Below are 25,216 nucleotides of genomic sequence, written 5' to 3' on the forward strand. Positions count from 1 at the left end.
TTCTGACTAGTTCTGTGTATAGTATACGTAGTTCTGGTGCGGTCAGGTTTGTGATGTCTGGGTATGGTGTACAACCCGCTACGACAGGCCATGCTGCTCCCTCATTCCTTAGGGGACCTAGTCTAACACTGTTGTATGCATGTGGTAGGGCACCTTCAAACCAATTTTGGTGTTCTTGCTATGTTAGTGGTATTTCTAATGCTTCGTAAGCTTTGTAGTTGGTCGGATCTGCACCTGTAATGTACGTGTGAAAAAGTCTTGAAGTTATATTTGCAGCTGGGAATGTAATCCATGAATAGAACACCTCCGCCTAAATGCTTTGTGGGCCTCAACCATGAAGGTACTGTCTCCACCCATGAGGGGCAGTCCATGTTGTTGCAGCATCTGGGTAACTACATGTCTGCAGTTAACTGTTATGTTGATTGCTGGTTCATCTTCAGTAATATGAATATGTGGCATTCAGAGTGGGTACCTCTATGGGGTGATCCTTTCAAGCGTTAAGTTTGAACATCCAACAGCACATAAGTAGGATTTACCTACTCAACCAAGGAGGATTTTACCTAACCCCCACAGTCGTCTCTGATTAAGAGGTGAATAGGAGTCTTTGGGTACACAAAAGAAAACTACTCAGGTGATCCATTAAATAAGAGCCCAAGCTAGAATGTTGGCGGCACCATGTTGTGCAGCTTACACTTTCCCAAGTAAAACTGTGCCATTGTTGGACAACATAAACATCAGAACTGTGAGTGACTGATTCCACGCGCACCAAACTGATAAGTTGGCCTAAGTCCTGTTAGCTCACAGTGCACCATATATACCACCTAACCTGACAAGGAAACAAATGGATATGCAACCTCAGAACATGACAACCCTTACACCCCAAGGAAATCATGGTAACCGGTCTAGAAACATTATTTTTTGGTTACTTAAGCATACCCAAAAAGATACCCAATAAATACACAGTAAAGTGTTTCAATATTCATTGAAGCATTGTATTTCTTGAGTGAAATATATGCACTGCATTAATCAATAGAAGGACACAGAGTAATGTGATTAGCATTAATAGAATGGAGAAAAAGATAACCAGTTCAACCATTTTGCTATTACAGAGAAGATATGCTGGCATATAAGTACTATAATATATTGTACTCCTACCTAGCACTACCTAGTCTAGAGTGTCTAGGGTGAGTGAATCTGCCAAATCCCTATAGGGTGATTTAACTCCCCTTTACCTGTGGGTAAGTGTCAGCAGGCTGCCAGTCTTGGTGGAGAGCTGGGCAGCATCCCTGGCAAGAAGTAAACAGGAATCAGCTGGGTTGGATACCTGGCATGGGTGACCTTTCCTCTGTGCCAGCAACATTCTCCTCTGCCAAAGGATTGATGTTGAATATATAATACCATCATCCCTGTTGCCATGACAAAGTCCCAGTAAGGCTGTTATGGTTTATTCTATTATGATAGCTCTGTCACCGAACGACCGATAAGAAAGAACAAAATTTTGCATGATGAACTTAGCCCTTGTACAGAATGTTAAAGGTATTTTATAGTGTGCTTACAAAGTGGAAATGTACGCAAAGCTGAGTTTTAGGAATGTTGCATGCAGTTGAATGGGTGTCTTATGTCATCATGCTTAAGGAAAGAAAGCAACTTAAAAACATGAGCATGTACGTGGTGTTTCAACCTGGGCCTAAAATGTGACCATGTGACACTTCGAGGACTTATCATCTTCCCCTTTACCAAAAAGGAAATGCCCGATGTTGGAAAAATAAGTCCTGCCTCTATGCTTCTCATATATATTCACTTAAATGATGCTGCAATGTACCCACTGCAGCGTTCAAGGATGTAATCTGATATATCTTATGTTTGCTGTCAGTGGTGTGCTTCCCAGGTGATGGATAGTGTTCTCCCTGTTACTTGCTGCCCAAGAATTAATTAACTGTGCAGAGTTATTCCACTGTGTCCTCCCCCCTGTCCTGATCCTTGATTACTTTGCCTGGGCGTTAGCACTGGGGCTGGCAATGATTTCCAAGTCTATCTACCATTCGCATAGCTGTGCAACAAATACAGACAACCTTACAGGTTTCCCACTACCAAAGCTCTAAGTTGGAGCCTCTTTTTCTATCACATATAATCAGCTGCTACCAAACCTTTAAGATTTCTTCCTTAGTCATCCTTTGGTTACCACTGTGATATATGTTACCGTGCCCTTATTATACCCCTAATTGACACATAAGTTGTCAGCTATCTAGTTCTAAGTAATGATAATGCATAGATACTAGCTATCTACTTTATTTTGCAAAGACCCTCTACGCCCATTGGTTCCTTTACTTTTGAGAATATCCCTCTTCCGGCATTCATGGCCTTGTTTCTGGGGATTTAGTCTTTCACTTCCACCATTCGTGACCTTACATTAGGTAATCTGGTCTCTCATTTCTACCAATCATGACCTTACTTCTGGGGACCTGGCCTCCCACTTCCACAACTCATGGCCTTACTTCTGGGGGTCTGGTCTCCCCCTTTCGCCATTCATGGCCTTGCTTCTGTAATCTGGTCTCACACGTTCCCAATATATGACCTTAATTCTGGGGATCTGGCCTACCACTTCCACCATTCATGGCCCTCCTTCTGGAGGTCCGTTCTCCCCCTTTCACTATTCAGGTCTTACTTCTGGTGATCTGTTCTCAAATGCCCACAATTTATTACCTTGCTTCTGGGGAGCTGGTCTCACATGTCCACAATTTATGACCTTACTTCTGGGGATCTGGTCTCTCACAGTCACCATTTATGGCTTTACTTATGGCGATCTGATCTCCCACTTCCATCCGCCAAGGCCTTACTTATGGGGTTCAGGACTCTTACTTCCACTAGCCATGCCCCAGTGTGCCTTGTTCTAGCTAACCTGCAGCACGCTTGCTTGGACAGGCAGTGCAGCTCAGCGTCCTGATTCTGCTTCAGGGTCCTTAATTCGTGCACATCTGTAATCCTAGATTCATCACCAACCTACTCACTGAAATCTCACTTATATTGATTCAGTTTCATAGCTTTAAGATGTCTCTCAACAGTCTCGCATTCTTATGTTCTTTGTTTCCATAATGTAACATTACATAGTAGGGCTGCTTGTAACTCATGGACCAGCTGTAAGTAAGCAATATTTTGTCTAAGGCTGCTCTTGAAAAATATATTTAGTTTCTTCCTACCATAGAGAGGATCTAAAATGAAAGTTATTGTTCGATCTACAGGATCAGAATTTGAGCAATTATTTCAACCACAAGCAGTGCTGTAGCAAGGACATCATGGACACTAATGCATGCAAGGAAAATGGCCCATACACTGGTTGAATACTAAAATACAGCCGTAATTCAGGTGCGATGGACCCTTCAAACCCCTGTGCTCGAGTTCCACTGATCTCACTGCAGTGATGCTAGCTGGACCTCTGTCTCAACGAGCAACCCTATCACCCAAAGTGGCATTGATGCATTAAAGCGGGGCTGCTGGCAGAGTGAAACTCTCCACTGTACGACGACTACGACAACTTCAGCTAACAGACTCCAGAAACCACTCCTTCCTCCTGCGACAACAACCAGCCTACCATCACCGCCTGGACCCTGATCTCCACTGAAAATACTGCCACGACCATGAAAAGCACGCACTCAGGAGCCCCCGTGGACCCCTGCCCACCGCACATCTTCCACAGAGCTGCCGTGCCATAGCACCCGAGCTACGATGTACCATCAATGTCACCTTTGAATATGGCTCCTTCCCCGACGACTGGAAACGCGCAGAAGTCAAGCCCCTCTTCAGAAAGCCTCGGTAGACCCGACGGACCTGACAAATGACAGACCCATCTCTCATCTCCCCTTGGTGACCAAAGTCACTGAGAAGATCGTCAACGCAGAGCTGACAAACTTCATCGAAGAGAATACCATTCTTGACCCCTCCCAATCCAGATTCCGCAGGAACCACAGCACCGAGACTGCCCTCCTCGCCTCCACAGACGATATCCGCATACTCCTCAACCAAGGCCACACCGCGGCCCTCATCCTACTAGACCTCTCCACAGCCTTCGACACTGTCTCCCACTTAACTCTCACAGCCAGACTCCACAATGCTGGCATACAGGGAACCACCCTCAACTGGCTCCGCTGCTTCCTCACCGGCAGAACCCAAAGGATCAGACTTGCATCCTTCCTCTCTGAACCCACAGAGATTAACTGCGGAGTACCCCAAGGATCATCGCTCAGTCCCATGCTCTTCAACATCTACATGGCCCCCTTGCCACAATCATCAGACAGCATGGACTCAGCATAGCATCCTATGCCGACAACACCCAGCTCATCCTCTCCCTCATGAAGGAACCCAACACCGCCAGACTCAGTTTCCAGGAAGGAAAGAAAGACGCCGCATCCTGGATTAGCGGAACAAAAGGTGGTGGTGATGGACGGAGCATCTGAACCAATCAAACACTCACACCCAGTCAACAGATCTGGATTTAATCCATCACCGTTCTTTAGCCCACTCTGCCACCCCAGTTCAGACACTAGCTATCTACTTTATATGCAAATCAGTCTGACCCTGTGCCTCATGGGAACAGTCCAGCCCGAACTGCCAAGCCATGCCTTCCCTGGACCGGAAACAAGCTTCTGAGGACCGGCATCCTGGATGAGCAGCAGCTATCTGAAGCTCAACTCAGAAGAGAATGAAGTCCTCGTCCTTGGAGCTCAGCTTGGGACAACGCCTGGTGGCCTACCACCCTCGGCAACCCCCCACTCCAACAGACCACTCCCAGAACCTGGGCATCATACTCAACTCCTCCCTCACCTTGACCCGCCAGATCTACACCGTAACCTCCACCTGCTTCAACGCCCTCTGCATCCTTCGCAAGACCTTCAAATGGATCCCCCAAATCCAGAAAGACCATCACCCACGCATTCATAACAAGCAGACAGGACTACGGAAACGCCCTCTACACTGGAATCAACAAAACCCTGCAACCAAACTCCAGCCCATCTAGAACCCGCGGCCTGACTCATCTTCGGCGTCCCACAACATGATCACATTACTCAACACCTGCGAGACCCCCACTGGCTCCCTGTCTAGAAGAGAGTAATGTGCAAGCTACTCACCCACGCCTACAAATCACTCCACGACACCGGAACCAAATTCCTCAAAGAAAGAGTCTCCTTTCAAGTACCCAAGAGAAACTTTAAATTACACTGTCATAATTCACTTAATCTCAGGGATTTCGCGTTACGATTGTTAAACGAAATTACCAACATTACGTCATTAAACAACTTTGTGTAATTATGCACCGTTCACAGTAAACATTTTCAGCCAAATGCACCACGGAACAATAGAATGACAGCAGTTGGTTTTCCTGGTGCTTTTGTTTTGCACTCTTTAGTGCGAAATGCGTCCTTGCATTAAAAAATAACGCAGGTTCACATTCTGTCCTAAAAGATAGGGCAAAATTATAGATTTGCATTTGCGATAACTGCTTGAAATTTCGTGTACTTTTTCAGAAATTTCACTCAATTTACACGAATGCAAATTTGTTAAATTTCAGAGACACCTGCCTGTAACCGGGAGGCCCTGGTGGTATTTGCTCACCCCAGTGGAGCACTGTGCCTCCAGTCTCCATGGTGGAGTCGGGGATTAGCAGTACGCGCGTGCATGCGTTTCAGAGCAGGGCTGACTGAAAGAGGAGCAGTGCAGACTTCACTTCCCCAAGGCCCACGTTCCTCACAATAAAGTCATTTATTTTTTCACACTGGCTATTAGCTGTCTCGCGTCACATTAAAGAGATTTGTGGTTCGTTTTCACTGCTGGAAGTTTTCACAGCTGAATTAACATAAGAACCCTGCCTCGCTTTTGTCATAAATACGTTCGTGCATAATACTGAAATGTACCTAAAATTTAGACGCTCTGTTGCAATATTAAATGTAACACTGTCATCTCAGAAGATTCACTAAGCCCCATAAAAGCAATACAGCAAAAACAAATCTTATAAAACAATGGTTAACAAACAAACGCATATTTTTCTGCTTCTATTCTTCGGTCATTCCGCCATCCACATGAATACACAATTAATTCATTTATGAATTCACCAACATCCACCCAATCCATGCCTTCATCGATCAATTTACCCAAATACACCTGCATACCTCCTTCCATCTCTATGGCATATATGCATGATTGCGTGTTTTTGATCCTGTATTTTAGACTCTAGGGGGGTTATTAGGATGACGGGCGGACTTGTCCGCCCGCTATCCTGTCGGTATGCGGGACCGCCCGCCATAAGGGCAGGGGTCCCGGGGGGGTATTAGGATGTGCCCGCCACAGTGGACAGGCACATCCTGCAAGTAAAGCATTGTGGCGGGCGGTGCTTTCAGCACCGCCCGCCACAATGCTTAAGAAACACTTTTACATTTGCATAATCAAAGCGGCAGACACCGCACGGTGCCTGCCGCTTTGATTATGCAAATGCAGGGGAGTACTACAGGTACCCCCCGTGTGCACCCCCCTACTCTCCTTCACTCTGGGGGCCCACACGGGGCCCCCAGAGTGAAGTCCGCCTGCCTTTCCGTGGCAGCAAAGGCATTGCCTAAAGCACATCATATTTTGGCTGGGGGTGTCTGATAGACACCGCCACCATATTATTCCTTTTCCGCCCCGGCCACAAGGCAACCGGGGCAGAAAAGTGGCGGGCGGTGTTTTACTCCGCTGCGGTCCCCCCTTCGCCATTGTAATATGGCGGGGGGAATTCAGGATAGGATGTCGGTCATTTGGTAGAGCTGTTGAAGATCTTGTTTGTTCTTGGTGTGCCTTAAGATTAAGTTCCATTAACCATCTACTACTTGAAGTGTTGTTTCTTTACCTAATAAAGAGCCTACAGTCTCCAGTGTGTTTCTACAGCATACATATCATAATATGGATTACACCACATGGTTATGTCTGCATCCAGTGTACGATAGCCAAGTGTAATCTCACTGCCAATGCTTGATGAATCAGATCGACCTGATGTACGAAATTTCCATTCACAAAAAGCAGTCGCAAATTGCGCATTGACTTTTTGCAAATGGAAAATAATTTTGTAAACTGATCTATACATTAATAGTGACATTCACCAATTCCTGAATCCCATTGTGTCACAATCCAACCTACTTCATCAACATTCATGAGATAGGTTGCAGATTGTGTCTATTATGACTGGATGCTATGAGATAAATGGTGGCATGCTGAAGTCAGCAGACCAAGATGTCCGTGATTACAGTTAAACAAAGTCAAACTTTTTTTTAAAGCAATGCATTTTGCTTGGAGGAAACTGTGCTGCACATAATATATGTTTTTTTACGTTTGTTTGAGGGTTGACAGAGATCTGTTAGCCCACTGGCTCCTCGCCAACAACTTTTTTCATCCTGTGAATGTGTTATCAACCCAACACAGGATTCGGTCATATTTAGATGTTTTACGACTGGATTTTGGTCACAAAACATTGAAAACACAAGAAGATGCTGGACAGAGCACTAACCCCGTCACAGATCTGGGTTGAATCCATCATCGTTATTTAGCTCACTTTGCCACCCCAGTTCAGACCCAACCATATGCAAATCAGTCTTGACCCAGTTCCACATAAGAACAGTCCAGCCCGATTTGCCAAGCCAGGTGTTCCCTGGACCTGAAACAACATCATGGGACCGGTTTCGGCATAACACCCCTCATCGGCCAGGCTAGCTTGAATCCAGTGGCAAAGTGAGCAGGGGACCTACGTCTGGGTTTTACCCTGCCAATAAAGGGCAAACACAACGAAATGATGGAAAGAGTGCTGACACTTTTCAGTCACTCACCCCCAGTCACATAACCCAACAAATCAGTTTTTGTATGGGACGTGCTAAAAAGTCCCCTTCCAACTAGCAATCGCTTAGCCTTTCTACATACATTTTGCAATTCTGTAACCTGTTATCGAATCAGAAAATTGTTTTTTACATGAAAAATATGTAATTTTGTGTTCACAAACCCTGTGATTTTACAAATTTTTGCCTTTGCAACCGCAAAATGTCTTTGTACATACAGCCCCTGATTCTTTGTTTTTCCCAACGTCATGGACACCACCTTCGTTATATTAGAATCACAGCCTCTCTATTGCCTGAGCAACTTTGCGCATTTCGAGCCACTGAAGCTCGATTCTGTGTTGCCTTTTCATAGGTTAGAAATGACTGCATCCCATTTTTCATCTGCACTCCCACACCTCCCAATTATTCCGATTACAGAAGATATTGTTTTTCCAGGAGCAGTAAATAAACAATGATTGGCTCCTTCCGCTCGTGCCATTTCTCTGAGTCACCGAGGTGCTGACTAACCTCACAAGTGTTTCCAAGAACGGTTTGAAACAAAAGAGCCAAATAAATGAAGCATCTTCCGAATTTCTAGGTTATAATGTCCTTGGTTTCCGAACAACTTTCAATGGAGCTTTGAAATAATCCAGTGCCTCAAGGTTTGGTAAAATCCACAGAAGTCATTATCTGAAGCAAGAAAGACGAATGCACGAATCAGAAACACTTTTGCACCAGAGCACAGCTCCAGCTCCACAGGTGCTTGTGCTGAAGTCAGCAGGAGCTGCTGTTCAACATGCAAAGATGCTGCTTTTCGCTTCATGAACAGCTGCAAGTGGTGATTTGCAGACTAGAAACTCTTACCACAACAGTGCTTTAAATGGGCCGGTACTGAGTTCCGGCACTTTTGAGAGGGAGAGTACTTGCACTTCTCAAGAGTGGCGTAATACTTTTCATTAGAGAGTACCAGCACTTCTCAGAAACAAGCAGGTACTCTGGTACAGGGTACCTGCACTTTTAATTTTCCTTTCAAGCACTGTACCACAACACACCTCACGTTGCTCTACCCACCCAAGCAAGGGACAGAGCCAAAAACGCTTGTGCTGTGTTGTACATCAGACTGTAGAAACACAAGTGTTGTAAGGTAGTTAGAGGTGTGTGAAGTTGCAAAGACAAGCAAATAACAACCATGTTTTTTTAAAAGAAATCTTTACAAACTAACAGCAGTGCAAAGCTTATACAATAAAAAAAACAAGAGGTTTAGTTTTAGGGGCCCTTGGAAGCAGTGACAAACTGTTCAGAAAGCTACAGGGGTCAGCCATTCCATGTGAAAACCCCCATCCAAAGCAGGTCCCTTGCACCAAACCACCTTGCATCATACCCCCTTAAGTCTGACACTCCAACCACCTCCTGCAAAGATCTATGAGGGATCCTTTGCCTCTGCTACCCTCCCACTTTCATGCAGAGAGACGGGTAGATCAAGTGGGACTCCAAGCGGCTGTCAGTGCAGGTAAGTGTGGTGGGGTGGGGTGGGGCGGGGGGAGTCGACAGACAATGGAATAGAGAAAACGCTGACCTGCACGGACCGCTGCTGCTGTACACTTACTTCTGGAGGACGAACAAAAATCCTCTGTATATGGCCCAGGGCTTAATTTGAGCCGAGTTTGCTGGGGTGGTTGGCACCGGCACTCTTTTTTGATACAAGCACTTATTTTTCTGAATGAGACATTTACTGAGAAAAAGAGAGGGAAAAACAAACACAAGGGAAATACGAAGTAAAAGAAAGATGGAAAAACCGTCATTAAGGGAGAAGAAAGCTCTAACCTGCAAAAGCGAGATAAAGAGGCAGGGAGTGTCAGTAGTAGATTAAAGAGGACTGAGGTTAATGCAGCATTGGGATTCACCGGCCACATGATTCTGAGCAGAGCTTTGGGCACCTGTACTCATTCATTTACAAATTATGGGGCACATTTGGATGGCGGGCGGACAAAGTCTGCCCGCCATCCTGATGCAAAAAGGGACCACCCGCCATAACGGCGGGGGTCCCGTGGGGGACATTAGGATGCGCCCGCCACAGTGGCGGGCGCATCCAGCATTCCTGACATTGTGGCGGGTGGTGCACTCAGCACTGCCCGCCACAATGCCAGGAAGGCATGTTGTGCACTTCCATACACAACATGGCAGGCACTGCGCGGTGCCTGCCATGTTGTGCATGGAAATGCTGGGGGCACCAAAGGTAGCCCCCATGTACACCTCCCACCCCCAGAGTCCATGGGGGCCCGCAACGGGACCCCAATGGCAGAAACCGCCTGCCTTTCCGTGAAAGGCACATCCCCGCACACATGCTAATATGAATGGCGGTGTCTCCCAGACACCGCCACCATGTTAGCTGCTTTTCCGCTGGGTCGACTCTGCGAACTGGTGGAAAACCGGCGGATGGTCTTTACGTCTGCCGGGGTCCCTGCCGCCATGGTAATCTGGCGGGGGGAACTAGGGAGCGGGCAGTGGTTTTCAGCGGGTGGATTCGCCACCTCCATACAGGTGGTGGCGATCCTCCCGTTATCATAATGGGCCCCTTAGTATTGGCTGCCTGAATCGGCATCATGCATGTATGAATGAAAAAAAAATATTGCACAATTACTTACAATTATTTGCAATATGGCTTATAGCTCTGAAGAGAACGCATGATTAAAATTTTATCCAATTACCATTTTTAGACATGTGGGAAATACTAATTATATTAAAAGCCATTATATAAGCAGCATTATTAAAAAAAATATATATCAATTTCCGTGGCAAAGGGCCTTGTCCAACCGAATTGTAGGACAGAGAAGACCTCTATGTCAGCTACCGTAATGTATGAGCGCAGCTGGATTTAAAGTGACTGAGTGCTGTGTATCGTTTAAAACTATGGCGTTAACATTACAAAAGCGGTTCTGTTTTCTGTTTGTTTGCTTGCTGCTGTATAAACTCCTCTGGTGCCTTCTGAACCTTCTTCCTCTCTGAGACTGACACGCAGCTCGGCCATGTATTTCCCAAATTTGGCCAAATCTGTTGGTACAGTGCAGGAGGAGAAAGCCGATACTGCTTCTTTGCAAGTCCGAACTCTCTTAGATTGGCGCATTAGTTTTAGCGTTGCAGAGACAGAATACCGATGTAAAAATATTGACTTTCACCAATATCGAAGGCAAAAATATTGTGTCAGAAATATCATCAGAAAAATATTGTGCTCAAAAATATCAATCTATGTTTAAAATATTGAAGTGTTTAATATTGTTTGCAAAAATATAGGGGGTGATTATGTTGTCGGGGGGAGTGCCACTGCCCAGCCGGTGGTGGCGATCCGCCCGCCATCACAACCACATTTACCCCCTGCCATATTTCCATGGCGGGGGATACCGCGGCGGTTGAAAAGTCCGTCCATCGCTTTTCCGCCGGTCGTCAATCATCACGATTGCCGGCCAGGCGGAACTTGTGCATAATATGTGGTGGTGCCTGGAAGGCACCACCATCCATATTATGATGCCTGGTGGTTAAGGCCTTTCCATGGCGGCGATGCCGCCATGGAAAAGTTGGTAGGAATTGCTTTGGGGGCCTGTGGGCATGCCGGTCTGCACCTGGGGGTACCTATGGTAACCCCATTCAGTGCCATCCTCAAGGTGGCAGGCACTGCGCGGTGCTTGCCACATTGTGCATGGCAATGCACAGCATGCCTCTGTGGCATTGGGGCAGGTGCTGCTTACAGCACCACTCATCGCAATGCTGTAGAAGCGGAATGCGACTGCCAGGGTGGCAGATGCATCCTAATTGGCAGTGCGGGACCACCGCACCGCTGGTGGCCGGTTCCAGCACCACCAGGGTAGCGGCCAGACTGAAGTCCAACCGCCATCCTAATGGGGCCCATAGTTGTTAAAAAAAATCGATTTTTTATTAATGTTATCTATTTTAATATATATTTTATATGTATGTGATGCGTTTTTTTGTATAAGAATTGTTTGTATTTTTATTATGTGTTTAGTAGGTATAAATTTTTTTTATTTGAATTTTGCGTTTTTAGTACCATAGCGGGCTGTAGGTTTATAGGGGAATAGGGTAGGAAGTAATTTATTTAAAACTAGCAGCCCGTCCCGACCTTGTCCAGGAGCAACAGGCTTCCCCGACTCCCGCCCGCCCCGACATTGTCCAGCAGCCCGGGCCCCTGCCCGGCCCGTCCCCCGCCTGCCCCGACATGGGTCCCCTTACGTCAGCCGCCGCTCCTCCCGCCTGTCCGCTGCTCGCACTGCCGCTGGCCTGTCCGCTACTCCTCAAGTCACCGCTCCTCCCCTGCGCCATGTCCACCACTCCCTTACCTCAGCCGCCGCTCCTCCAGCCTGTCCGCTGCTTGCACCGCTGCTGGCCTGTCTGCTGCTCCTCAAGTCACCGCTCCTCCCCTGCGCCATGTCCGCCGCTTCCTTACCTCAGCCGCCGCTCCTCCAGCCTGTCCGCTGCTCGCACCGCCGCTGGCCTGTCCGCTGCTCCTCATGTCACCGCTCCTCCCCCGCGCCATGTCCACCGTTCCTCGTCGCGCTCCTGGACGCTGCTCCTCCCCGCGCTCCCGACGTGAGCACGCACGTCGCAGCCGGTGCTACTTTGGAGGAACTACTTTTTTTTTACTGTACATTTTTTAAATAACGTTTTTTTTTAATTTATATAGCCTATAACCATCTACACACCCTGACGATTCCAACGGTGTATCGGGTGTGTGGATTGGCGCTGTGGTTCCAGAGTTTACCCGCCTCAAAGGCTGAAAGTTCTTCCTTTATTATAGTAGTATAGATAAATGTATTGATTATTTTGAGTAGTTATTCATTTTTAATATTTGAATTTAACGTTTTTAGTTCCGTATTAAATGTATTGATTATTTTTAGTAGTGATTTTTCTTTTTTTATTTGAATTTTGTGTTTTAGTACTGTAGGGGGTTGTAGGTTTATAGGAGAATAGGGTGGAAAGTAATTTAATTATGTTAAATGTATTGATTATTTTTTAGTAGTTATCATTTGTTTATTCTAATTATGCGTTTTCAGTACTGCAGCGGGTTGTGGGTTTATAGGACAATAGGGTAGAAAGTAATTTAATTATTTTAAATGTATTGAATATTTATTTATTAATCTTTGTTTGATATGTTATAGTGTTAAATGTAGAAAGTAATTTTTTATGAATTAATTAATGAATTATTGTTAATAATTTTTAATTATTTATTTGGCAATTATTTATGGTAATTGTGTAAATAAATGTAGGTGTGTGTTGTGGTATGTATAGGTTTAAATGGTGGGAAGGTTATGAAGTAATTTATTTTTAATTGATAAATTAATAATAAGCTAAATAATTTAAATTAATTATAAATTAAATATGGTAATTGTGTAATTAGTTTTAGGTGTGTGTTGTGGATATTATGGTGTTAAAGCAGGTGTATTCAATTAATGTTTATTATTTTTTTATTAATAATATATTTTAATTGATAATTAATTAGGTTATCTATAGAAATAAATGTATATAAAACGTTTTAAGTGTTTTCCTATTGGTGTGGTGTTCTAGGGTAGGAAACTAAATAAATACATTTATGTTTTACATAATTCTGTTAATATTTGCTCCTTTTAAATAAATATTGTTTTTAAATGTATTTATTAATTTTTTTATATAATATTTTTAGCTTTTTGTTATATGTAATCTATATTATAATGTGTTTTGTATATGTTGCTTATTTAGTTTGATGATTTAAATGTATTTTACTATTGTTTAAATGTTATTAGTAAAAAAGAAAATCTCTGCAATCCAGCACTTCCCTACTGTTGCACTCTTTGGAGTGGGAATAGTAATTTTTACCTCTCTGCTATCCAACATTTTCCCTACTGTTGCACTCACTGGAGTGGGAATAAAATTTGTATACCTTCGCTATACAGCACTTTCCCTACTGTTGCACTCACTAGAGTGGGAATAGTAATGTTTACCCCTCTGCTATCCAACACTTTCCCTACTGTTACAGTCACTGAGTGGGAATAGTCATTTTTACCCCTCTGCTGTCCCCACTGTTGCACTCTTTGGAGTGGTAATAGTATTTTTTACCTCTTTGCTATCCAACAATTTCCCTACTGTTGCACTCACTGAAGTGGGAATAGTAATTGTTACCCATCCGCTATCCAGCATTTTCCCTACTGTTGCACTCACTGGAGTGGGAATAGTACGTTTTTACCCCTAAGCTATCCAGCACTTTCCCTACTGTTGCACTCATTGGAGTGGGAATAGTAATTTTTTCCTCTGCTATCCAACACTTTCCCTGCTGTTGCACTCATTGGAGTGGGAATAGTAATGTTTACCCCTCCACTATCCAGCACTTTCCCTACTGTTGCACTCACTGGAGTGAGAATAGTAATGTTTACCCCTCCGCTATCAATCACTTACCCTACTGTTGCACTCACTGGAGTGGGAATAGTCATTTTTACCCTTCCGCTATCCAACATTTTCCCTACTGTTGCATTTAATGTATGTTTTAATTTTTTTAAAATAATTTAATGTTTGAAATTATTATAGAATGTTTTTTTATTTTAAAATATTGATATATATATATTTTATTTTTATATAATTTTAAAGTATACACATGAAATAAATATAATAGTTAAATATATGTGTATGTATACATTTTTATGTTTCTGTGTTTATATCTTAAATTACGTTTATTTGTAATATTTAGTTATAATGTATATTCATTTAATTAAGTTTGTTAAAAATAATATTATTTAATATATTTAATATATTTTATTTTATATATTTTTTATTCTATATTTTTTACATTTATATTTTTTACTTCGATATTTTTGAATCAATATTTTTGTACTTTCCTGTTTAAGAATAGGGATTCGATATTTTTGCATTCTATATTTTTACTTCGATATTTAGAACATCAACGTTTTTTTCATCGATATTCTATCAGTGAACCATTTTAGCAGCTTCTGACAACACTTTAAAGAGGCAGCACACCAAATGTAGAAGGGATTCCGTTTTATAGTTGCAGATTCTGCACCTGGTTATGGAGGCAAGGGATTTCCAGGGTTTAGTTCTTTAATTGGAAGGGGTACTTGTCTGGCTCATAGAATGTTTTTTTAGAGCTTTCTTGCCTATTGTTTGCCTCAAGAAAGGCTGTATTTTTTGCTCCGTATATGATGTGACCTGCCCAGGGAGCACTCCCCCAGCTAAATAGTTTGCTAAGTCTGCCTCACGTGACAATTGGTGAATTTGTTTATTAAGTGCGTTTTTAATTGCAGCATAGGTTAGGCCATCTTTCCACCCGTTCTGTGTTGCCAGGCCCAATGTTTCCAGTGCTTTCTGCATATAAATTTGCCATGGGTTAGCTGTCCCTTCATAGATGGGCTTTGGCATGTTTTTTACACTACAAATGGGAGCTATCAAGACCTGGTAATATTATGTTGCCCGCATTCCCAGGTATTTTTTGTTTTGCTGCACCAGATCAAACTCCAGGCGAATCAAGCTATTGCCGGTGTTATTTTGGTAGCTCGAATATATGCGTTTGTATGCCTTGCATTCTGCTTTTTCTAATATACTGTCCATTTTACCAGGGAAAGCACTGCTTTGTGTACCCTGCTATTGACCTTATTTTGGATTGTATATTACCTTTCTTTATGGGACTGTTGTTGGACTTTCCAGTTTCTCGTGAGGTTTACACAAAGCATAAAATGGCGACAGTACTTTTGAATTCATTTGGTATAAGTGTAGAGTCGCTTTCCCAGAATCGCTGAGGCATGCTCCAAGATAATTATGGGGCAAATGTATCAACAGCTGTGTTTGCGATTCTCAAATAGCGATTTTTTAATAATCGCTATTTCAGAATTGCAAAAAGGGATGTATGTACAAAATCGCAATTTTTTAGCGATTTCCTAGTTTTCCTTAATGGCGATTAGCAAATTGGGAAATCGCAATTAAGGAATACTTTCCCATTCATTTCTATGGGCCAGGAGGTCCATAGGAATGAATGTGAAGTCATTCTCAATTTGCGAATCGCAATTTGAGAATTGCAAATTGAGAATAATTTCAAGGGTGCAAGGGTGTCATAAGGACACTCTGATGCACCCCTGAAATGAACATGTGTGCGCATATGGAGCACATACATGCCATGGCACACTCACAAATGCCTAAAAGTGCATTTGTGAAAGAAATTGCAAATTACCACCAACTTCAAGTTGGTGGTAATTTGCGATTTCTTAAGGAGAATTCGCAAACATTGAATGCTTGTTGCTTAGCATTTAAGGAATCGCAATTTGCGATTCCTTAAAAGCTTACGCAAAATTAAGGAATCGCATATTTAGCTATATGTTTTTGTAGTAGAGATTTGTCTTTCCATTTCAACAGTGCTTTTTTTTCAAAACGCCCAAAAATCATTACTTTAGCGTTGTGTGAAGCACGCATGTATGATTTCACACTTTTATGTTGCACACAAATGGGTACTGCTGTATACAGGTTGTAAGGGGAAAAACTGGAAGAGTTTAGCTTCTCAGAAATAGGCAGAACGTGCAGCATTACAACATTTTCCTTTCCAAACATTACTCCTTTCCAAACTGGTATTGGGGCCATTATACTGCACCAGGAGAAAACCACTCTCACCAGTCTCCCAAAACTCTAGGGGCCAGATTCAAAGATGTGTTGAGTGGCAGATACCACCCTGCACTATTGCAAGTTTTATAGTGTGCGGAAAGTATCTTGTAAAATCTGGTATGCTTCAAACAGATTTTACTCCTGAGTAGCAGACAAAGGGCATGGAATGAGGAATCTCGTCCAGTAATAGGTTCAGTAATTCTAAAATCCATACATTATTCCTCATTCCAGATGGGAAAACTTTTAATGGATGATACCTGGAGTGGGGATACTGGCCAGAAACAGCAAATACAGCATGCTGTCTCCTCTTCCACTTAGGAGCTATTCTGGAAAGGTACCCTCGAGGGTTCAGAGGCAGAATCTACATGCAAAGCATGGATTGTGAAGAGGTTGGGGGAAAAGAGTGTTTTTAGTATCATTGCATGGACATATCTTGAGTGCCATTTTTGCTCTTTCTTGCTCTACCAATTAGAGCTGCCGTCCTAAGGTTAGCGCTCTAGTGCCTGGGCTATGAGTCTCGTACCTCCCATATAAGGGAGACGATTATGTGGACGCGCCGTTGGCGCACCAAAGGCAAGGCTGTCTATGCCCATCTGTGACCGGTTCACAGCCAGCGCCAGTCTTGCTGCACAATCTGCCATAAATTGATGTATCAGATATTCCAGGAAGCCACTTCTGGCCCTGATACCAATCTGTGTTGTCCCCAGAAGGTTTATTTCCTTTTAGGAATGGGTAAGAATGTTTATTACTGTGAGGTGTGTGGGCTAGGTTTGTCTAAAAATGGTATCTCTGAATGAGGGCGGGCTTCTCCTGGGTCAGGCGTGCTTCCACTATTAGCTAAAACTGCGACTTACTCAGGGAAAAGTACTGGGAGCTATAAAGCTTACCTTATCAAGTCCCTTAGCTAAACATTTTTCTGAAATCTTTCTCTTCCTGGCTGATAATTCCTGGGACTTTCTTTTCCTTATGGAAACTCGGCCGAAAGGCAGCTCTAACCACGACCTTGCTCTTGCAATGCCACCTGGTTTATCATATCTTGGCGACAAACTGAGGTGGGAATAAGGCTGGCGGGGGAGTGGCTATTATCTTGTGCGATTCATTTAAGGCATTTGTTACTCCCATAAGCCAATGTGGAAATATTGAGTCTGGTTGTTAGTTTTAAATTCACCCCCTCTTTCTCTTTTTCGGGTATTTTGTTGTACAGACATCCCACCTGTCCTGGACGTTGTTTCCCTGCTTTATATCATAGTACTGCACTATATTCACCCCGACCCCTCTTCCACTATAGTGACCCAGGTTGTTCACACGTTGGAAAGTTTTAATTTAGCTCAACAGGTCCAGGCTCTTGCTCATCAAGTGAGCCATTTGCTCAATCATTTCAGTATTCCTTTTGTGATTTCTGGTCCTCCGTACAGACCAGGAGTGCCCCTACTCCTAGTCCGTACGAGGGAAAAGAAATTAGAGCGCAATTGGATGAAATCTTATTATTCCAATTTTAAGGTCTTCTACAAAACCGCATTTAGGAGATTCAGCAAAAATGCTTGTATTCCAATTAAATAATATTTTGCACACCAAATCAAAGTGGCAGCATATTCATTAAAGGAAGTGTTTAAGAGAGTGAACTCAGTTGTGTCACCAAAATCTTTACTCTTCCTTTCCTGAGTCTCCGTCAGAGGCTTCAGCTAATAGTTCAGTCCATATGGGAAATATGTAAACCATCCCTTGCGCTTTTCGCCCAATCTAGCCAATCAAGCCAATATTTGGTGAATTTGACCCGATTTCTCTTGAATGCTCTCTGAAGGAGTTATAAAAATAACAGTCTGGTTCTCCAGAGGATTTCTGTACCCCAAATATCTTCAGACTTATGTCACAGCTAGCTTCAAGGCACCCCAGTTGTGGAATTCGCTCCCACTGGCGCTACGCAGCACCTCCAATCTGCTTCAGTTCAGGAAGAGCCTGAAGACCTGGCTTTTTAATCTCTAATTTTTTCTGGTGGGCCTTTTCTCTTTCTCGTCTATCTGTTTCTCCTTGTTATGTTGTTATACATTGAGCTGCCTGTGGAAAGCGCCGGGACACTCTTTTAGAGTAGCCGTGCGCTATATAAACCTACTATAACATAACATAACATAACATAACAGCACTTTAACCCTCCGCTGAATTAAACATGGGATGCCTCGCTAAGATCTGCAGTTTTCCCGTGTGTTGGAAACAGTCGTCCCTTCTGCCATTGCTGAAAAAGCCTAATGTCGACACAAGCATGATGAGCCATCATAGGCCCATATCTCTCCTCTCAGGTGCGGCAAAAATTCTGAAGAAACTGGCCAATCAACAACTGTTCATTTTTGTGAAGGCCAATGATATTCTCCATAATTCGCAGTCAGGTTTTTGTATGTGTATCAGTATGGAGACAACCCTTTTGGAGGTGTCAGAGTTTGTCAGGGACAATTTGGATAAGATATCTTATGCTTTGCTCCTTGATTTGTCTGCGGCATTCAACACTGTTTCTCATGCTACTTTATTAAACAGATTTAGCAATCTTGGCCGTCAGGCCTCTTTTAAGGGTCGAATCTTTCTTGGAGGGCAGATACCAACAGGTGTATTTACACCTACATTTTCAATCGCCTAAACCATTGGAATGTGGTGATCCAAAGGGTTCTGCTCTGAGACTGTTTTTGCTCAATCTCTACCTTTTCCCCCTGTGCGAATCTCATCGAATCTTAGGGTGTCAAGGTAGTGTCTTATGCTGACGGCCCCTTAACTTCTTTTCTCCTTCAAAGATAATGCGGAGACAGGTTTTCACAATTTTAAAGAATGTCTTAGAGGGGTTGCAGCATCAATGGATGCAAAATGTTTAAAACAAAATTATGATAAAACTAAAGCTTTGTTTTTTTACCAAAATGCCACCCGCTGCCCTCCCTCTGGTGGCCTGCCGCACTTAACACTCCCCACAATCCTACCTCGTTGGCTAGAAATCTTCTCATTAACTTTGATTCTACTCTCCCCTTTGCGATGCAAATTAAACACATTTCATCTGTCTGTGTACTGAAGATGAAAACTATAAAGAAGTTTCTTGAACTAGTCCCTAAAGAGACTAGCAAAACAGTAGTTCAATTTTTGGTTACATGCTGCCTGGACTACTCAAACAGCCTCTACCTTGGTTTTCCTGAGTATTTGATACGCAGACTCCAGTTAATTCAGAATGCAGCGGGAAGACTAATCAGGAGTGTCCCGAGGCGCCATCACATATCCCCACGTCTGAGACACCTGCATTGGCTCCCGGTGGAACAGCGTATTAATTTTAAAGCGCTGACGTTGGCTTTCACAGCTTTTCAAGGTGAGGCCCCACGCTATCTGTTGAATAGACTGTCTCCATACACTCAAAAGAAGGTACATAGATCCAACAGTAGTCGCCTCTTGCAAAACCCTAAATTCTTGATGTCTCGTCATGGTGGCAGTTCAGCAAAATTATGGAATAATTCTTCTAATCTTCTGCAGGTGGAGTCTCTGTCAGTTTTTAAAAGGCAACTCCAAACCTGGCTATTTGACTCTCTTTAGTCGTATGTTATTTTGGCGCATCTTATAATGTTTGCGTGAGTGCCGGGACACTTTTGTTGAAGCAGATGTGCACTTTATCAAGTGTCATTTGATTGATAGGATGTGTCTACCTGTGCACTGCATTGCCTACCCCTCACTCTTTTGCCCCTCTCTTCACCTGCTAGGGCATTGCTAGTAATATCTTTTAGTGCTCTATGAAGCTTTGTAAAACCCTCACCTTGCAGAACAATTTACCAACAAATACTCAGACCAGGTAAAGGCTGAGGGCCTCTGCATGGAGGCCTTCCATAGGGTAAACCCAGAACACTAAAGAGCCAGAAGGAAAAAGAAATGGCTACAGCAGAGCTGCAAACTAAGGTATAGAGAAACATACCAGAATGCATAACATAACAACTAGATGTATGTGTGACATGAATGTGACTCTACTTCTACCAGTGTGTCATACTACAAAGATACTGTGTTCAAATGATAGAGAAGCATTACTGAGAAGCAAGCCTGCAAAAACACATGTACAACATTCAGTCATTAATGTGAGCCAGTGGTTTCTCATAGCTCTGGGTGGCCTGGAATAGTCTACATGATCACTCCTGTAGAAGCGCAATGGTTAGTAGTTGTGTTGGTACTGTCATTGTCAGCGCTGGCAGGGGCAATGGGGGGTGCAAGCTGCAGTGACTCCTGAGAAGGGTCCTGGCACTTTCTTCTTTCACAAACTAAGCACTGGAGGTCCTTGTGCCCTCTTTCGAACCTCAGAATACTGTTTTGACTTTTCTAGATATTTCTTATCAAGTGAATTTGCCTTCCACCCAAGCAAATGTGTTTCGTGGAATGGTATGTAAGGGAATCTATGCACCGAATAATAGGTGTCAACATTTGCTCAGAATGTCTAATCATACGGAATTTTAAACCATCGCACAGAGATGTCTCCACACGGCAGGGACACACACCTTGCCCTCTGAGCAGGCGGTGTTTGTGTGCAGCACCACTAATGAGGCCTTCAGCTGCTAATGGGCACCTTCCACAATGTAAACAGCAAGGGAACTGTGTATGAATAGACCTTCGCAGAATTGAGAGCCCAGGAAACAGCAGAGCCCCAGGGAAGTGCTGCACAGTTAAAGGTTGGAGTGGATTTAGAACACAATATTGACACAGTCGAGCAGGGGGAATGGCTTTTTAACTGACATGCATTTGTGATATTGGCCTTTAGGGGACTGAGAAGGTGGTTGACTGGAAGTCTGCAATCTTGAGGTCTCAGGGTTTCCCATGTCCCTAGTGGTCCTCTTTATCGAACTCTTTTCCCAGTCTTATGACGCTTTCCCAAAGGATCCCTTCACTGCTAGGTCAGACCAAGCGATCATCCTTTTCTTTCCCTTACAGACGTTTCCAAGCTCTAGATAAAACTGTTCTTTATTTTTCTTGCAAGACGAACAAAGACTTCTTTTCAAGATCCAAAGAGATTTTATGTTATGTTAAAACTAATCATAGACGACCTTGTGCATCATGCATAGGACACAATGAATTGAATGGGAAGTCCTTAAAGCATTCTTCTGAGGATACACTTTTTACGGCTGAACCTCGATACATTAGTTGCCAGCCTGGCTACAATAGTCAAAGATTGATCTGATGAAAGGCCTACTCAGTAGTACATTAGTACAGCCTGCAGCGGTGAGACAGGATATCATTTCTGGATCACATTTCTGGGTCAAAGGTGCAAGCAGAAACCACGGTGCATACCATTTGCAGGCAGGAATCAATCTTCATGCAAATGTCCATTGCAGTTTTTACTGGGCTCAGCAACTGGCATATTCCAGATGCACCAGCGATTTAGAGTGGGCTGATCTTCTTCCTGGTGGATTAATAGGATAATATGTCTCACTGCAGGATTCAGCTCTGAAGGGGAGAGGATGTGGCATAACGGCTAGATCGGGAAACCTCAAAGCTGGGGAACTGGGTTCTACTCTCGGCAGGGACACTCCACAATCTGTTATCCTAGGCAAATCACGTAAACTCCCTGTGCCTAACAAAATTGAATGTGTCTATCTGTAATGCAACTGGTGCTCATGTAAAGCATTCTGATACCTTCAGGTCTAGTTCGCACTATATAAAATCCCCCCCCCACCAAAAAAAAGAAGGATACAGGTGGGCAAGTGTAATTTTTGACAACAAAGTTTTCTGAAGTTTATAATCTTCATAACGGTTGCAAAGTTCTGTAGTCTCTTAAAAAACGTCACCTACAGAAGAACTCTCACAAATACTTTTAAAACATAAAATTATCTCACTAAAAAGTGTTTTTGTAGACTTTTTTTCCACAAAACCTACTTTTGCTGAACGTTTTTCTCGAAATTTAAACGTTGTAACATTCAGAAGGTTTAAAAAAATCCACACAAAGTTTGCAGAGGAAAGATTTTGCAAAGTCATACCTTCCTACAACAGGAGCAGCCATCCACCAGTTTCCTGAAACTTTGCACTTTGAGAAATGAACAGCCATTTTTAATCCTGAACTCAGTCTGTGCTTATTACAATGACCAAAACCAGAGCCTTTCTCAGTTGCAGTGGAAAGGAAGAGTAGAGGTCTCAGGCTTCAGTGCTTCACAGCTAGATCCACATACAGGGCCAGGATACCGTCCTGGGTGATAGTGCACTCTACAAATCTGCATTATATAACATACATTCAGGGCTGGGGTGGGATCCTGTGCAACAAGACCAAAAGCACTGAAGTGCTCCTCTTTGTAGTTTCCATGCAGGCCACAAGAGGGTGCTACATTAAAAAAAAGTTCTGTAAACCAACCCAAGACTATGTCACCAGGACTGAGTTTTTGACCTATGCTCTTGGAAATGAAAATAATGTAAATTTGTATCATCAGTCAATTTTCCGCTTTTGGAAACTGTTAGCTATGGGGTCGCTGTACAAAAGGAAAACTACATTTTCCATAGCTTTTTATGTACATGTAAAGGGACTATTTGCAAATCCCCAAAAATCAATACAAAGGTGTGGGAAGTCTGTAAACTTTCCACTTCGTGAAAACGAAGGACGTTTTACAGCTTTGCTCGAGGTCCATGCTGTGAATGTTAACATTTTTGGCACCAATTCCCTGTAGCTGAATGTCCCACCTGGGATTATGCATGTCAGGCTGGTTTCCTCTCTACTGCCCAGGACGACCTGTGACACTGAGGGGAGATTTATCAAGGGCTTGTCTTGCCCTTGTGTCACAAGTTCTTCAATGAGATTCACTATGCCACGCAGACCCATCTTGCATAGTTCTGCATGGCACCGTAAATCTGAAGTAAGGCAAAGCAGCATAAGTCACTGCCTTGCGTTACTATGCCCCCAGGAACGCATTTCGTGGGTGGAGCTCGGGTGTTCTCACAGATCCACCCATATTTTTTGACACATTGCAAGCTTTACCAAAAGTAGTAGACCTGGGAATGTGTGAAAATGTTATACCTTCGCAGGGGAGGCACAACGAGGAGCACTATATTTATTTCATCTTGCTTTTTCCTCTTTCTAGAGAGGAAATGGCCTCAGAGAATTGCTTTTATGCAAACTATCCTGCCTGTAATGCAGGCACCCTTGCACCTTGATATAGCTAAAAGTGTGCCAGCTCAAGAAGAGGGCCAGAAAGCGCTATATAATGATAAATATGGCTCATTCCTGCCCTCTCCAATTCATGCACAGCAACGAGGTGTCTTGCCGTGTTGCATGAAGTATTGATAAATCTGCCCAACGATGCGGTACGGGTTGCTCTCGGCTCACAGCCTTGGGTGATAGCGGTGAACGTTCACACTGTCGCACATGGCTCTATTTTAAGACCATTCTCACTAAACGATGGCAGGTTCAAACTCTTCAAAGCAGGAGAAGTTTAAGAAACATAACACATGGAGCTGCGAAGCACTGATTTTGCAAATCGCACACTCCATGCTGAACTCCTATGTAGGGTGACCAAACGTCCTCGATTTCCCCGGACGGTCCCCGTTTTCGGAGAGGTGTTCCGGTGTCCCGACACTTTTCTCCAAATTGGAGAAATGTCCCAGTTTTTGGCTAGTGCCTCGGTTATTTAAAGAAATGTCCCGGTTTTAAGGGAGGGTCGGGTGAACCTGCAAGTTAATCACAGTGTTATGCAGGCTCACATTTCGACCGGCCCTCTTGGAAACGGCGACAGAAGTTTACTTATTTAAACTCTACTTCTGTGCTGCTTTGACTCAATTAAGCAGCATAGCAATGAGGTGTGAATCAGGGCTGGAGAGGCCATAAGGCAAGGCGTAGCCCACCCCAGCAGCCGGACCCTGGAACTCTTCGCAGAACAGGAGGTAATGTGAAAATACATTTATTTTTAAAAACACAAATATATATATATGCATATATATATATATATCTATATATATATATATATATATATATATATATATATATATATATATATATATATAGATATATATATATATATATTCACGCTCAAACTCCCTTCTCTCCTAGAGTTACCGCACTTGTGGGGATGCTTTTCAAAATACTTTATTCAGCAGACAGCCAAACAATGAACAAACGTGTTTCGGTGTAACGCCTTCCTCAGTGTTCATAACACACCAAGGGAGGCACGTTTAAAAACACTGGGGCAGATTTATGAGGCCCTTGCGCCACGTTTACGCCGCTGTTGCATCACGCAAGGCGGCGTAAACGTGGCGCATCCCTACGAACGATTTACGACGTGACGCATCTAGGCAGATGCGTCACGTTGTAAAGCCCTGCGCCGCTTGTGGGCGTTCCGGCGCAGGGTGGGCGTTCCGGGGCAGGTGCGCCTCGCAAAAGTGGCTGAGTGAAATCTATGAGATTTCACTCAGTCACTTTTAAGCCAATGCTGCGTCAAAAGCCTGCGCCTGCTTGAAGCAGGCGTAGGTCTTGACGCAGCATTGTTAAAATGGGGCACCCCCGAGCCTTGCTGGAGCTGCGTCGCGCTTGCGACGCAACTCCAGCAATGCGCCACATTTCCGGCACAGATGCGTCACACATCTGTGCCGTTTTTGCACCATGGTGCGCCGCATTATAAATGCGGCGCACCATGGCTGGCGGAGCTGTGGCGCACTGTGGCGCATGTTAACTGGCGCATCCCTGGGGATGCGCCAGTTAACATAAATCTGCCCCACTGGCTATTGCGTATCAAAATAAAGAAAGGACAAACACCTATTGTTAACAAAGG

The 25,216-nt window shown here is 43.7% G+C and overlaps 1 protein-coding gene across 3 annotated transcripts in view; it reads right to left on the minus strand.

Annotated features, from left to right (window-relative positions):
* Positions 1 to 25,216, minus strand: part of CHRM2 (cholinergic receptor muscarinic 2) — a 542,609-nt gene that overhangs the window by 33,219 nt on the left and 484,174 nt on the right. The gene's annotated exons all lie outside the window — the stretch shown is intronic.

The sequence above is a fragment of the Lissotriton vulgaris genome, chromosome 1_2 (genome assembly GCF_964263255.1).
Source record: "Lissotriton vulgaris chromosome 1_2, aLisVul1.2, whole genome shotgun sequence".
Taxonomy (NCBI): domain Eukaryota; kingdom Metazoa; phylum Chordata; class Amphibia; order Caudata; family Salamandridae; genus Lissotriton; species Lissotriton vulgaris.